The 16,085-nt window shown below is 39.7% G+C and overlaps 1 long non-coding RNA gene across 2 annotated transcripts in view; it reads left to right on the top strand.

Annotated features, from left to right (window-relative positions):
* The window catches only part of LOC146393301 (uncharacterized), a 36,729-nt gene extending 20,644 nt beyond the window's left edge, over window positions 1–16,085 (top strand). For both annotated transcript variants that reach the window (XR_014800303.1, XR_014800302.1), the window contains one exon: window positions 1–16,085. This exon is cut by the window's left edge. This is a non-coding gene — a long non-coding RNA (uncharacterized LOC146393301).

Here is a 16,085-nt window from a genome sequence, read left to right as displayed (position 1 = left end):
TTTGCAGAATATGTCTATAAAGGCTAGAGTAAATGAATCAAGATTTCTGCAGTTCACAAATCTGCAGCGTGTAGTATTAACGTGTGTGTTTGTGAGAACGTGACGCACATTGTGGCTTGGTTCAGTAACCTGAAGCCAGGCTTAAGGGCCCACCTGTCTCTAGTTGTGGACAGATGAGGCCTGGCTGCCAGGAGTTCCATTTATCTCTATTGCTAATGCTAATGCTAATGCTAACATTAGTGCTAACATTAGCTACTGTTCTTGTTTCACTCTGTCAGCCCCATGCCATTCCCTTGGCTTGAGCCAAAAGTGAGACTGACAGCCTACTTATGCTGATGGCTTTGCTACAAATTCATTATATTTGGTCATGGGAATTATTTATGTATTTGCTTATTTGTTAAATTATGTATTGGAAATGACAGTTGTAACTTGCTTCAGCCTGAGGTTATAGTTACTGTATTTCAGGAATTTTGCTTTTTTTTTTTCATGAGACATGGTTAAATTTTAGTGATCAATCTTTTTAGCTGTACCAGAGTGGGTTTGATTATCACAGCAGAAGTAACATGGGTTTACTGTAGATAAGAATATTGTAATTGTTATAATGGTCTTAAGTGTCATTTTTAGCAAACTGGCCTATTTTTATATCAAAAGTAAAAGTCAAATTCTCCTAGGCTTACAGTATAAAATAATAACAACAACAAAAAAAAGATCTTTGGTTACAATTGCATTATATGAGGAAAATCTGCTGAAATGTAATTAACAGTGCAGCTACACTGTCAGCCTAGTGTTTTAAAAGTAGATCTTTTAATTGGAATGATAAAAAATTTAATTAATAATTAAAAAAACAATGCAAAAACATATCTTTGAATGTAAGCTCAACATAGCCGGGGTTAAAAACCTAAGGTCTCATCAGTTTATAGGCAAATTTGATACATTTAGTGTTTGGTGCACCAACATATGCTTTAATTTGCAGAGAAAATGGTTTGCATAGTGAGATCCATGGTTATGTCTAAGAATGTTACTGTAGCTTGTTCTCTTTTTTTTCCCTGTGTAATTACAGCATGTTTTCTTTTGGCAACATGCATCCTGGAATTAGCAAATGAATGTTTTAACCCTGGTGAACTTCTACAGTGTTTTATGCACTCTTCTCCCCATTACATAGCATAGCTTTGGAAATTAACACAGCCGCTAATGACCTTTAGCATCACTGGCAGGTTTTAAGTGTGATCAGTGGGTATATGTTTAAACGTGTTGTCCTGTGCCTCAGGAGATTACAGTAACGATACCAATTAGCCCAATCTCATTAGCCAGCGAAACTCCACTGAGTCACACAAATTAAGGACCTTCTCTAATCTGACAGTCCCAGATGTGAGCCCATGCCCTCTGTGTGTGTATGGGAAAATGTAAAAGAGACAGAGAGTGTGGTCTTTTATTTTAGTGTGAGTTTATGTATGACCTATTTCCAAATGTGTGTGTGTGTGTGCCTGTGCATGTGGCTGACTAACTGTATCTATGTGCAAGAGTATGGGCATGCAACTGTGTAACGCTATAAACTTAATTACATGTCAGGGATCAGACATGTTCTATATGTACAACTTTCCTGCTCGCACACACACACACACACACACACACACACACACACACACACACACACACAGAGAACATCATCTAACTTTCATGTGTTTGTTTGGACATATTCACTGCCTTTTGATTAATTTATGAATTCTTGAAAGACGGAGGCTGTGCTCAATCTCAGGTTTTAAAGCTTCATGTTTTGCTCACTGTCTCGCACTCAGCCCTCTCTTTATGTTTGTCTGTTTTTTGTCAGCTTAAAACATACGGAAAAATATGACTGAAAAAAAAAATCTATTTGAAATCTATTGTTAACACACACAATATATCCAGTAATAGACAAGGTCAAAAGTCAAGGTGTTATTTTTTTTTTTTTTTTTTTTTTTTTTTGGGGGGGGATTTTTGTTGTTTATAATCTCTCCCTCTGTCTCTTTGTTATATAGAAACACTCGCTTATTCTCAAGTCCCACATCTGATTAGTGTCTATTAAAGATCAGAGGGATGAGTAGGAAGTGACCTGCTGATCTTGATAGTCAGAGCTGTGTTACCTTTGGATGAGGCAGGCCACACAGCTGGTGTGTCTCGTTCCTGTGTTATTAGAGCACCCACAGTTTGGCTTTAAACTAAAGCAAAAATCTATTCTAAAAGGAGAAAGCATTTTATAATTGACTAGGAAAATAATGTGTAATTTAATCAGATGCTTTTTTTTCTTACTCTGGTTTACAAAGTACATTTATTGATTTTTTCTTAAGTATAAAGTAGAAATGCCTTGTGCTGTATAAACTGCTCTTAATTGAAAAACAAATAGCAATAAGACTTTTTCCCACAGTGTTTACAGTTATAAATATTACATTTCAAGAAGTTCTGTGAAAGAATATTGCTTTTTTTTTCTCTTAATTTCATATAATGTTGGCTACCTATTGCAGTTTTGCAACTTTTTGACCATCAAGTCTTGTTTTAAATAAATTCAGTGCTACATCACATGGCAATACTGTGCAAAGAACCTGCATTTTCAGTTACATTTCATGGGAAACATATTTTGTCCTGGAAAGAAGAAATGTAGTAGCATTTAATTTCCTCCAGTGATTTCAGATATGAAATACTATGAGACTGTAGAATTTCCAATTTGTTTGGTGTTTTTTGTTTTTTGGGTAAAATGAATTGTTTAGCTTTAAGCAAAGCTCATGATTGGATTTAATATACTCACTTTCATTATCTTTACCATATTAGAAGCAACCAAGCTGCCCATGTTTCATTGCTCTGATTGAGTGTAGTTCTATCCTGTTGCATCCAGAGGCATTTTGGTCTGTGCTCAATGATAAATGAAACTGAACCGGGAGTTTCCACACTAACTTGCAGCTCTACGTTGTTTGGCAATGCCAAAGTGACTGTTTTAGACGGTTACACGGAAATTTGAACTGATATCATTGTACAAGTATATGGGACATAAAAAGACTGGTGACATGAGCTTGTCACCATCTTATTTTGATGCTGTTGTAATAGCGTAATAGATCTTGTTTTCTAACAGACTATAACATAATTTTCAGCATGGCTGGCTAACACAAATACAATACTTATACTTTAATATGCTATTTTAATTATGTTTGTGTTTATTAGTTTCTTACTTATACTCCATATGTCCATATCAATACAACTAGGATGATACAAATGAAAGAATAATTAAATTATGAATGTTATTAAGATCGAACACATAACAGCTCTTGATATTTTTATCTAATAGTTCATTCTGATGATGTGTTTTTTGCTTTTCTGTTTTTTTTATGTTACAAGACTATTTCACGTTTACCAATTTAGTATATTCTTAGCATAGTGTTGTTGTGTAATTCACGCTTGAAGAAAGCTTATGCCACACCAGTAAGTCCCACTAATGCCGTTTAACCCTGTGTTTCCCCTTCTCTTATGCTTGGTCTCATTAGGTCAGGATTAACAGGGGATTACTGTAGCCATGGGCTACTTGCTCTTTAACACTAATATCTCGAAGTGATGCTCTATAATTTCATTTTGAACGCCTCAAATGACTTGAAACAGGAGGGGTATCTGGGCCTTGGCAGCTAATCAAAGAAAATAACTCAGGGATGGCTTGGATAGCAGAGCACTTTCCAGTTGCGCCTTCGTAGATGCCATGTTTATTTACTGTCCTCAGAGGCAGGAAATTAAAGCTGGCATGTTTAGTGTAATTGGTCATTTTGTGTTATTCACATATCATCAGGCCTCTGCAGATTAGCATTACCTGTTATTGCAGACAAATAATTTGTTCGAGCCAAACAGCTTGGGATTAAGGGTTTGATTGTGTCTTCTCATTATTTTTTACTCTTTACTTCACTGTATTTACAGCTTTTCCTGGATGAATATAGAGGATGAGTGAACTCCAGTGTTTACAAGGTGTGTATAAAAGTGTATGCGTCTGTATAAGAGAGACGCATCAAACTGAATTGACAAACACACAGGCCACTCACTTTAAGGGTGTATGACAATCATGATATCAGATCTGAGAATCCTATGACACACACACACACACACACACACACAGAAAGTCTGTCACACAAGCTCAATATCCTGTACTCAGGAATCATTTTAGTACTGTTGTAGATCCAGCTGCTGCTGCAGCTGTTGCTGGTTGTGCTCTTGTTTTTGGTGAGATCTGTATCTGTAGAGAACAGAGCAACCTCTGCGATCTGTCTATGATTGATCACTGTATTCTTCCATCATAATCTGTCACCTTGTGTGCTTGGCAAAAATCAAAACACTTTGCTTTCAAAATTCTCAAAAATGGAGAACAGCGTACGGAAGTAAATTGGCATCCTTTTGGTTTGTTTGTGTGCCTTGTACCTCTGCCTAACAGCCACTAGGCCACAAGACAACAGAGGAGTGATTTCAGTTACGTATCTGAAGTCAAGCAGCGATATAACACTGCCTGCCAAAATGACACTCAAGTGAGCTGTAATGACTACATTGTTTTTACTGCCTCTCTCCACCCTTCTTCTAAGCAGCAGGCAAACACACCATCGTAAGCTAGCGGCACACTGAAGTCTGTGTGCTCTGAGAACTTAAGGAGTTTTGAAAGTTAAAAGAGGGCTTTTCTTCTCCCTGATCCTGTTGTGATGTTTCCTTGCCTGTCTTTTGTGTTGGAGTGCACTAGACGATGCTATTATGTTAGAGGTAAAGTAATATGACTGTGACAGGCTTCAGTATCCATTTGAAAAGCGTGTTTGGTAGACAGCCTCGTGTAGTGCAACTCCTTCCTTTAAGAAATGCACTTTTCCCTCATGCACACTTTCAAGAATCTTGTTAAACACAAAAGGAGCAGCACCTGCTTCTGTGGGACGAAGTGGGGGGAAAAAAGGGAAAGGAGAAAATAACTTTCAAAAAAATATTATAAATGTGCTTGCCAGGTATATGAATGTCGACTTGAATTTGGTGCAAAGCCTGAAAGAGTGCAGTTAAAGAGCTTAAAGGCTGACCTTGAAAAGTCTGCCGTCAGAATCGTGTTAGTAGACCTGCTTCTCGCCTGTCAAGGTACGGTAGAATCACAACATTGTTTATTCACTTTGATTTGTCAGAGATGCATGCAAGAGTATTGACAAAAGATCTCTCCTAACTGCACCTCCTGCCTTTATGTACCTTCTATAGTTCCATCTCACCATAAGTGTGCCTGGTGCCATGTGTGCCGCAGTTGTGCCCGCGCCTAGGCTTTTATAGATGTCCCACCCTAATTATGTACCTCTGCTAGTGGCAGTTAGGATAACACTGATGTGCTTTTTTTAAAGGGTCAGCAACACCCATTAGAATTAGCACCGACACAGGCTGAAGCGTTTGTCATGCGTGTCACACAGTGCTTTCTCTTCAAGCCTTGCCTCCCCCCATGTGCACTCCATCTGGGGGGTTGGCAGTGGTGGTGAAGGGGTTGATGGGGGGTGCTGTCCATGCGGGGGCTGTGGTACTCTCAGTGTGGCACATCAAACTCTATAAAGGGAATCATTTATGTGCCACTCCCTATTACTGAACAGCATGGAGACAGCTAATGAGGGCCAAGGCAAAAGGAATATATCCACCACTTTGCTGTTAGACAGACACTGGCAGGGAAGGAAAACCAAGAGTCTTCGGGGAATCATTGTTTTCAGGAAAAAAAAGGAAAGAACAAAAGGAATGTGTGTGTGTGTATGTATGTGTTTTTCTTAGACCCACTTTATCCATCAGTTTATTTATTTATTTCTTTACCCACTAGCATTGTACTTAAGCTGCAGTAACAGCTTGAGGCGAGGAGTCGGCAAAACACACATCGTTTTGCGTGTGCTGCGTGTGCATTTTTTTCTCCCGCCATTGAATTTATGATTGGCAATGATAAAAGTAAGTATCTGAGTGTTAATGTGTAAATAAATGTATCCCTGGATGTGCGTGCGTGCGCTAATGGACACCGAGGTATAATCGTGTATGTTTGCAGTGCGTGTGTATATGCGCACATGTACGTGTACGTGAATTCACACGTGCACAAAGGGGTCTAGTGGTGCTGATAAAAAGGTAGCTGTGACATTTCCAATTTGCCATGCACCAGCCCACTCCATTTTCTTCCCTGCTGCCTCTTACATGGTAGAGTAAGCCTCTAGGATTGACAATAATTACAGCCTGCATAAAATGAAGAGGGTAATATGAACACAGCTTTGCCATAATTGCCTTTTCATTATTTGCTAACAGTGAGCTATTCAGTCATAAGAAAGAGATTGCATAGTAATTGGCTGACAATGGGAGGCTGAGGCTCTGTTCAGAGGCTGTGGTAATTTTTGTGTTGCTGTGAAGGTTTTTTGAGGGGCTTTTTTTTATTAAAAATCTGAAGCATTAAACTGTAATTTAAAACTACAATTTCCAGCATGAATGAAAATCTGGGTATTAACATGAGCTCCTATTTAGAGTGGAACATCCTATTAGCAGTATTAGCACTATTTGGTAACTTTCCATATGGGCCGCCTCTCAGCCCAAATGGGATTTGAGACAGCTTTGTTTCCCTCTCAGTCAGTCTCACACGTCAACAACACAACATTGTTTACACTGTTGGGAAATTCTTGTGTAAGGTGTGTATATGCCTGTGTTTGTGGCAATTGAGGGTCAGGAAAAAGTTTGACAATCTCTGACATGCACATAAACACACTCAAACAGAATAACGATATGTTTTATGTCTCCGCATTACATAAGCTCGCACACACACACACACACACACACACACACATACACACATACACACACACACCTCATCACATGATATACACACCATACTTTTGAGGAACAAGTGGACCACAATAGCTCTTCTGTTAATACGAGCAGCATTCTTTTGCACCCGGGGAGAAAAAGGGGTATTACATAGGCTGTATGTCTGTTATTTTTTTCAAATCAGTCCATGTCATATATTACATCATAATGGATTTGCTGTATTGTGAAGAGAGTCATAATGTTAATTTGGCTGAACAGGATTTTGAGGTTATGCTTGGGTCTCTTGAGATGCTGTTACTAATTTCAAGGACGGTGAAAATAGGCAATCGGGTCTTTGTCCCTTTTTTATGTCTGTGTGCATGCTGCACCAGTGATCCTTTGTCACGGAGAATCCAGGTCATCTCAGAGTGTTTCATTGCTTTTTTTGATAACACATTTTGATAAATTGTATTTAATGATGGAGTGTGTTCCGTATAAGTTAAAAAAATGTTGTTGTTTTTTTGTTTTTTGTTTTTTATGAGGGGGTGGGGTTAATATAATAATTAAAAATTATATTAAGCAATCTTCTTAATCCCATCCAGTTGTATTGCTTACTGATGATGCTGTATCAGTTAACCTCCCTGCTCAGAGAACAGAAAAGTTGCAAAATTAGCAATGAAATAATGAGTGGGAAGAGGGAGAGAGAAAATAAGGATCTGTTTGGTATTGGATCTGAAAGTCTTTCATGTGAAATTATTTTTTGTTTCCAAGCCAGGTCAAACAACCTGGTCTTTATTACCACTCCTGGTTGGCACAGGACAGCTCAACACCAACCCCACCCCATTTTTATCGTTATCTGCGTTTTCTCTCCAGACCTTATACCTCACTGTAGCTAACAAACCATCCAGCCAATCAATATTTATCTTATAGAGTGTGCTGCTCCTCAGTAGCCATAATCGTTTAACTCAAGTGCTTGCATGAGTGAGAAATAAATTACATTTACAGTGCTATCGTTGAGGGCCTGATGTTTCACAGGCATTAGCGGATATTTAGAGATGGCCAAACGTGGTAGGACATTAAAGAACAAGCCTGAAGGAGATTAAATAGATGAGCAAACAACAGACCAAGCAGATGTAGAGAGTAAGTGGAGGTTAATATGATTGCCGATGTGAAGAATTATCCATCTCAGTCATCTATGTTAATACTGACTCTGAAGTTGCTATTTCACTTAAAAATGATCAAGTTAATGAACTAAGGATGTTGTCCCGCCTATTCAGCTTCCAGAATACTACCTAAATGTATTGTAAATGTAACTCAATTCTAATGTTTCAAGTACCTAAGTACTTTTAGAGACATTTTTCTTTATTTTTCTTGGTTTTAATAGCTTATAAAATGATTGCCACAGGAGATTTTTTTTCAAACAAGGAACGTTGGAGTTAAAAAAAAATGAGAGTAGGCAAATTTTGGTGGACTTCGATGACCTGAGTATTAGAGGCAAACATATTCTCTTGGAACTGTTTGGTTAGTAACGCCAATAAGTCTCAGCTCGATTCTATGTTAGTTTAGAGCCATGGCACTCCAGCCAGCCAGGGGCTCAATGTGTTTGAGGTGCAAGTTGGTGTCATAAATATCTAACACAACGGGGTTGCTGCTCTTATTAGTAATTAGCTCCTACCAAAACTGATTGGTATGGGTTCCTCCGCTCATCCCTTTTAATGTTTAAACATTTACTTTGTGCTTGAAGGATTTGTTTGTATATATCTTGTGTGTGATGAGCGCTTTTCAAGTAATTGGCTCCTAGGGGACAACACTTTCTAACAGTTATAGAATAATTACAGCCCTATGAAATGTTAAACTGCCCTGACTGTCTTTTCGCAGGGGCTTAATTGCGTGCAACAAGTAAGGCAGGCTTTTCATTTTGTTCCATCACAGGAATGGACTGAACTCTCATGGAAACACACAGAAATTTTGTCGAGTTGTAAATAGCTTCTCATATGGTAATTTTGTATGACACCAAAGCAGTTTGAAAGGCGTAGCTCTCATTGAAAGCGATGTTGGTAGCTTGCTTTTTTATGTTATGGAAAGGCGAAAGCAAGGGCTCGTCTGTGTTTTTATGCTCTAATGGACTTTTGCATATATTCATTAGAACAGAGTCTTTAAAGGAGGAAAGGCAGCATCAAAAATACCTAAAATGAATGGGCTTTGCGATCCGTGGATGTATAGCTGAGTAAGGTGTGATTATATCTGTCCATCAATAATATTTTATCTAGCACACATATGTAGCACACATGCTCTTCCACATCATAACCTTAAACAGAGTTCAACTTTATTTAAAAAAATGTTTAATAAACAAATAATAGTGTATTATCAGTTCTGTTTTATTTATTTGCATGTGAACTTTAAAAATGTGACATGAATGCAAATTAAAATTTTGTATTTTCAATTTTACTCTTCATACTTTGGCTAAATACTATATATGTGGTGTCGTGCTGTTTGTTCAGAATGAAGGAAGAAGGTTAAATACGTTTTCCTGGAATTACCATGATGGTTATTCAGCCCAGCAGACAAATGCTGTGCTTCTTTCAAACCCCGAGGGTACAATTGGTCAGCCTGTAGGTGCCCATAGGTGATATTTTCACACTTGCATAAAGTGGAGATTATTCAGATAAGCTGTTGGGTCGTAGAAACAACGAATATGAATCGACCCATATATTTTCATGCAGTATATTGTATGATCACCCATTCTTTGCATTTCATATGAATATACTAGCATACTTTAAAGCTTGTATTGTGGCTGTACAGTTTATGTATATTTTAGCATTGCTTGGACAGCAATCCATAAAACTTGTATTTACCAAAAATATTTTTTCTTACTGCACTTATGCACAGTCATGCAGTTGCTGAGCATGTTGTCACCATCAATGATAGTTTACTTTTTTATATACTGGCTGTCACTCAAAATGCCAATTATTTGTTGTTTTGTGTGTGCTTGGTTTTTCCTACTGTATGCTGAAATAGTGTTTTTTATTGGTTTTGATCCAGTGGGTTTTCTGGCTAAATGCACCATTGATTTAAGAGGAGTTGATGGGGGTTGTGGTTTGCATGCCTCACATTCCTCCCTAAAACACATTACTGCTTCAGGCCCTGCTGCCGAGGTGATACAGGTTTTGCTAGATACAAATAAAAGTATTTGGATAAAGTGGGACCTTCCTGTATGCTCTTCATCACATTGTATCTTCCTGCTTTTTAGGGTGCCCTGATATGCTGAGGTAAGTGTTGGATTAGGTTTCGCTTACAGGTATCTGTCGGCTCTCACCCTCTAATAGCACAATGTGACTAACACCGTTCCCCTTTCCTTTCCCCAGCTGGATTGCCAAGGTAATATGTTATATTCAAGTGAACTGCACTAGGCTCCGTTTGGCAGTGCTGGCATGCATTGTGCCCAGTGGGCCCTTTGTAAATAAAATGTTATTACACGCCTGGATATTTCATGCCCTGCGTGAACATAGGGCTCAGTGGTGCCATACTTCCAAGAGATCACACGCAGATGTTAATCAGAGATTAACACACACTCAGCACAGGACTCAATCAGACTCTCAATTGCCATGCTTCCTAAAACACTGATTAAGAGAGGAGCCTACCATGCAGAGCTCTTCTGTAGGTTTTTATGCAAAGATCTTAGCTGCTTATAATTATTTTTCTAATTAGTGGGTAGGAGTATGATGCAGTGAGTTATGCGCTGTATTGATGCAGCTGGAATGTTCCGGGGCAAATTTTGTGTGTTTAATTTTATCCACTTGTTTAATTATAGAGGCATGTGAAAGGAAGCTTTCACTATTCTGTTAGCCATTTTCAAAGAAATACATCATCAGATTAAAACCTTTATCTGTACAAGTCTGGTGGTTATAGTTCCTCATTACTTGACTTGATAGTCAATGTCTCCAGAAAAGGAGGAATGCAGACAGTATTACAAGTTTTTGTACTTTCACCAAGTAGTCATGGCAAGACAGGACATCCAGATGTGGGCTGCAAAGCCCTCCAGATCGCTCTTGGTTTGGGGAAGTTTGCCGTGACTGATTTAATCTAGCTGAACCTAGCCAATAGATAAACAACAAAATATTTTACCTTTGATAACATTTAAGTTCAGGTGTCCTTTTGGGAATTAGGTATAGTACATATAGTGTTTAGAGTTCAAGCTCAATGTGTGCTTGTAAGCCAGTGTATATTTGGAGATCCCATGGTAGCAGTGATGAATTTGGGAGATAGTGCTTACAGCCTGTGCCTGCTAGACTGAGCCCTATGATCCAGAGGGGAAGAAACACAGCCCATGGCTAAACAAATCCTCCTTTGTTTTGGGGTGTGCTGAGTGATCTCCATTGAGAGGAGGGGATGGGTAAACAGTGCTAGCTCTATAGAGCTACACATTGTAAACACACAGCGCTCATTAACTATAATGAGATGTTATGAGGAACCCTTGAGCTCATTGTGTGGCTTCTACAGAAGAACCTGCCTGCTATTGTTGTTGTTTTTGTTTATGCAAAGCAAATCATGGCTTTAGGTAGAAGAATAAAAAAACACTGCACATTCCTCACACAGTTTTCACCCACTAATCATCAACGGCAAGGGAGATGGTTTAGAAACATTTTTTTCTTACCTTCCATGCCCCATGTTTGCCCTACCTTTCAAGTGATGTTTTCTGCTTTTGTGCCGGTCTGGATGTTTAAATCAAGTGTTAGCAAATGTTTCCTTGGCCTTCCAAGAGGTGGTACTAACACTTACTTGGTGTGGTCTTATATAGCTCTGTAACTAACAGCATCTTCTCCTTTCTATAAAGCTTGTGTTTTAATTAAATTGGCACTAGACTCACACTAGGTTAGTATGACCTTTCTCTTGGTTTCACCCACATTGCCATTCCAGACCTGCCCACTTATCTACTCCCTTAAAAACTGAAGACCTAGTTTGCTATGTGGATGTGTGCTTACAGTGCTACCAAATTGTCTTCATGTGTCATTAAAGCAACCAACCTCCGTGCAGCACTGCTCGAGCCTACTTACTTTCGAGCCTAATTACAAATGTGCCAGTGGTTGCTGGCAAAAGTAGCGGGGAGGGTTGGAGTCTAACATGCATGGCTAGCATAGTCTCTTTGACGACAATGAGTGGCTTCACCTTGGCTGTTAATTGCCCCCCACCCGGGTCCCTGGTTCCCAGTTGCTGGTTCTTCTCTTTCCTTTTCTTCCCCTTTTGTTTCCCCGCTGATTGGGAGCGATCTGAATCGGCTGACAGTTGGCTGAGATTTCTCAGCCACATGCAGCCTGACACCCCTAATTAGATGCTCCTATATGGCGGTTTACATTAGACAAACATTTGTGCAGGCCACGGGAGATGCCAGCTTTTGTTTGGAGAGCTCCTTGCACACACGCGCACATCCATACACACACACACACACACACACACATATATATGTACACACACACACACAGAAATCTTGCTAGAGAAACGAGCAAGCTTGCTCATTTGTGCTTGTTTCCAGAATTCGTGTGTGTTGTGTGTCTGTCTGAACTGTAGCATGGATTTTGATAACTATGCAGATAATGAATTTTAAATCTCAGAGATGGCACATTGGTGAGAAACCCTTAAAGTTAATTTGCTTCCTGAAAATCATTAACATATTCTTAGTTATTGGCATAAAGGCTGCTCAGAATCTTCTCTGGTTGTTTTTATTTTGTGACTACGGCTTGCCAGCAACGGCGTATGGATTCACAGCTACTGTCTGCCCTTTTCTTTTGCCATAGAGATGTTCACTTGATAAGCATCCTGCAACTATATGCTTAATGCAAGTGCCGACATATTTCCATCAGGCCTGCCTTTTAATTTTCCGAATAAAAGGCACCCCTTCACACCCCTTCCAGTTATCAGCTCCACAATCGCTGGCCCATTCAAAGCCAACAAACCAGGTTTCAAATGGCCTGTTCTGTCTGTGACAAGATGTAGCTCATTTCCCTCACAGACCCACAGCAAGGTCACCAGTCTTTTAGATTCATTCTGTGGGAGGAAGAAAGAGAGGAGGGAAAGGGGAGGGAGCAGCAGAACAAGGCCTTGTCCTCTGCCTGGAGGTCATTCCAAAAGCCACTCATCATATTCAGCTGGATAAGGGAATTGGATAGATAAGTGTGTGTGTCTATGAGTGAGTGAGTGTGCGTCTGTCACACTAATACATATATTGTATAATATATATGTATATATCTGTGGATGTGTGTTTGTTTTTGTTCTGTGAGGCTACTTTAAGCCACAGATACTATGTGAATGTCTATAGGTATTGAAATGTGCAGGTGTGTGTGTGTCTGTGTGTATTGTAAATCTGATGGAGAGGTACTACATCATTACCATATCCTCACCGTTGGCTATTCTAGGGGATTTTCTGTAATAAGAGGGCCTTTGTACTTTTGCCTGTCCTCTTGTGTGACTGCTGGGCTTGTCAGCCTGATAGTTTAATCAGCCAACCTGTCATAACCAGTGCTGGAGTGGGACTTTGCCCTGTAAATGCAGATTTATATCTAAGTTACATCATTGAATTACATTTTCTGTCTAAATAGCACAGAAGCTGGTTGAGGGATGTAATAATGCTAATCTACATACAGCCCTGGGTGGATAATCACATCTAATAAGTGGGACTCACGCCCCTATTAGCAGGGAAACGATGGGGGGAGGACGGAGAACAATTCAAGGAGTCAGCTGTGCTTGCTAATTATCGCTTTGCAGTCCTGATGTGTGTTTTCTGAGTACTGTTGTGACATGTGAATGCGTGGATTTAAATTCCACTGCTTTTGCAAGCAGGTCTTCTTGCCATGCAGATGTTTGTACATCCACCAGGCTGTTTTTGATCACTGACTGTGTTTACAGAAAGTTATCAGAGGTTACACGCATTTCATGTGAAAGATGCACTTTTATCCTACTTATATTGGGTTTCCTTAAATAGGCCTACACATAATACATGTTTCTGTCCTACACTGTCCTTCGTAGTTTTGTACAAGTCACTCTGCAAAGTGCATGCTGCTCCATAAATGCATGGTGAAACCGCATTAGCTTCTTGTGTGTAAAGCCTTGTTCACAATCTCATTTTTCTTTCGCTTTTGCTCAGTATGACAGGAAGGCACGAAAGAAAAGAGAGGGAAAGTCTTTTAGTTTGAGGCTTCTGGGTTTGGGTCCAAATCCACTGTGGTTTGGCTAAATTATAAGCGTACATGCTTAATAACTAGTCTAACCAGGGCCTGCCAGAGGCTGCATCCCCAAAATAAGCCCTGACACATAAAAAATGCCATCTGCTTTGAATGATGGCAGGGCCTGGTCACAGCATCTTCTCCTTGTGTGGGTGGAGGCCCTGAGGTGACAAACTCAACACTTCTCTTCCTTAATCTGCCTGTTCCTCTGACCCCCGGCACTACCCTGTGCCGTGGCCCTCTGGGCACTATTATCCAAAACTAAGGTCTTGTGTCAGGCTGGACCCTGTAGCCATGTGTTCTCTCACCTCACATCAAAGAGTGATTAGTGACAAATAATAAGGTAAGATTTGTTGAAGTTAGAGCAAGTCATCACACATTTTTGTTTAGATTTTAGGAGTGAAAAAGTAGAAGTCTTTTTTCAGAGGTAACCACGCTCCTCTCTGCTCCCCTAGGTGGAGCTGCTGTGAGTAGACAAAGATGTTCATCTCTCTGATGCACCCCCTCCTGCGTCTCTTTAGATAGCAGGTTGATCGTTACAGCTCAGACGGTAATCAAAACATTGTTCCAGGTAATACCTTTTTCTTTTACACAAGTCACAAACGTTCTGCAGGAATGACTTGCATAGCAATGCACTTTTTTGCACTTCGAAAAATATAAGGAGATCATATGTAACCTTTGCTGTGAAGTTACTCTGCTTTATCTCGTTGACATTTAATTTGCACACCAGAGCCCGCTCACATCATTGTACATTAATAAAAGTATGATATGAAATGAATCAGGCATTAGGCATTTATAATTTTCCACCTTACTTATTAAAAGTAGATCACATGCAAACGTTGACTATTAATTGCTGAACAAGTATTTCAAACAGACCTCTTTATAACTGCTGCATTTGATTCCTCATAAATAACTGATTGCTGTGTTAAATGAAGATATTTCCACCTATACCAAAAACCATTCCCTCACATATTACCCCTCTTGTGTGGGGAAAGAGAAAAAGAGCAGGAACTGAAAACAACAGGTTATGACACTTAACACAGCCCTGTGCAGAGCCTTATTTTAAAATGACATGTTTGGGTGAAATTCACAAAGACATTATCATCATCTCCCTTAACTGTGCAATCTTGGGACTCTTGTGTGTACTGCTGGCTGTTGTTAGCCAAGCGGTTAAATGAACGTTGTTTTACCCTGATTGAACTGTCTGCACAGCACGGAGCAGTAAGGCCGTTCAGCCAGCCTATTTAGAGGGGAGGCTGAACCTGTCTCGCTGTCGCTGCACGCCAAAGTATTACCTTCCTAACTGGAGACTCCTGTTTCACCAGAGAGCTATCACATTTCATAACATGAAAAAATAACACTTTAGCAGGGGGGTCAGGTGGGGAAATGGCACCTCTAAATGAGGGTTAAGGCCATATCATTGTCTTCTCTGGCAGAGCCACCCCCGCCTCCAATAATTCTGCTGACCTTCGGTGCCATGCGGCTGGTTCGACATGGAAGGGTGAGCTGCCGGGGAGACGATCCTTTTCACGCAGCCTGTTCCCCTCAAAATGGCTTTTTCTTCTCCCAGACAATCATCTGATACGGAGGCTGAATGAAATCACAGATTACATAAGAAAGGTCCTCTCTCTGCCGCCGATAAGGGCTGCACCTGAAGTGACTGCTCTCAACGCTTTCCTCTCATCTTCTTCATCCTCATCTTCCTTCCTCTCTATACTTATCTGCTCTTTTTTGCTCTCCACCTTTCTGTGCTCTGCACTTTTGCTTTTAAGCTCAAGTTCCTGATTTCTAATATGTCAATTGTCGTATGCAGAGAAGATTAATATGTAAATGTCTGTTCGCTTTTTAATTATACGAGATTAACTGCATTGTGGTATAATGCTTGAGTGAGCTGCTGAAATCAACGTAGTCTATTGCCATTTCTCAGTAATGTAAAGTAGCGTAATGTTTATTTTTTCTCATACCTTCTAACCTAATGTTTCCACTTTTATACCTTCTTCCTGTAATAAAAGGACATCACCAGAAAAAATATTTCCCCTTTGCGGCACATGTGGAATTGAACTAAGTATTAAATAAAGAATGATATCCATTATA

This window comes from Perissodus microlepis, chromosome 1 (genome assembly GCF_051167445.1).
Source record: "Perissodus microlepis isolate ML-2025 ecotype Zambia chromosome 1, ASM5116744v1, whole genome shotgun sequence".
Taxonomy (NCBI): Eukaryota; Metazoa; Chordata; class Actinopteri; order Cichliformes; family Cichlidae; genus Perissodus; species Perissodus microlepis.
The sequence above is the reverse complement of the archived record's forward strand: the minus strand, read 5'-3'. Positions and strand labels throughout refer to the sequence as shown.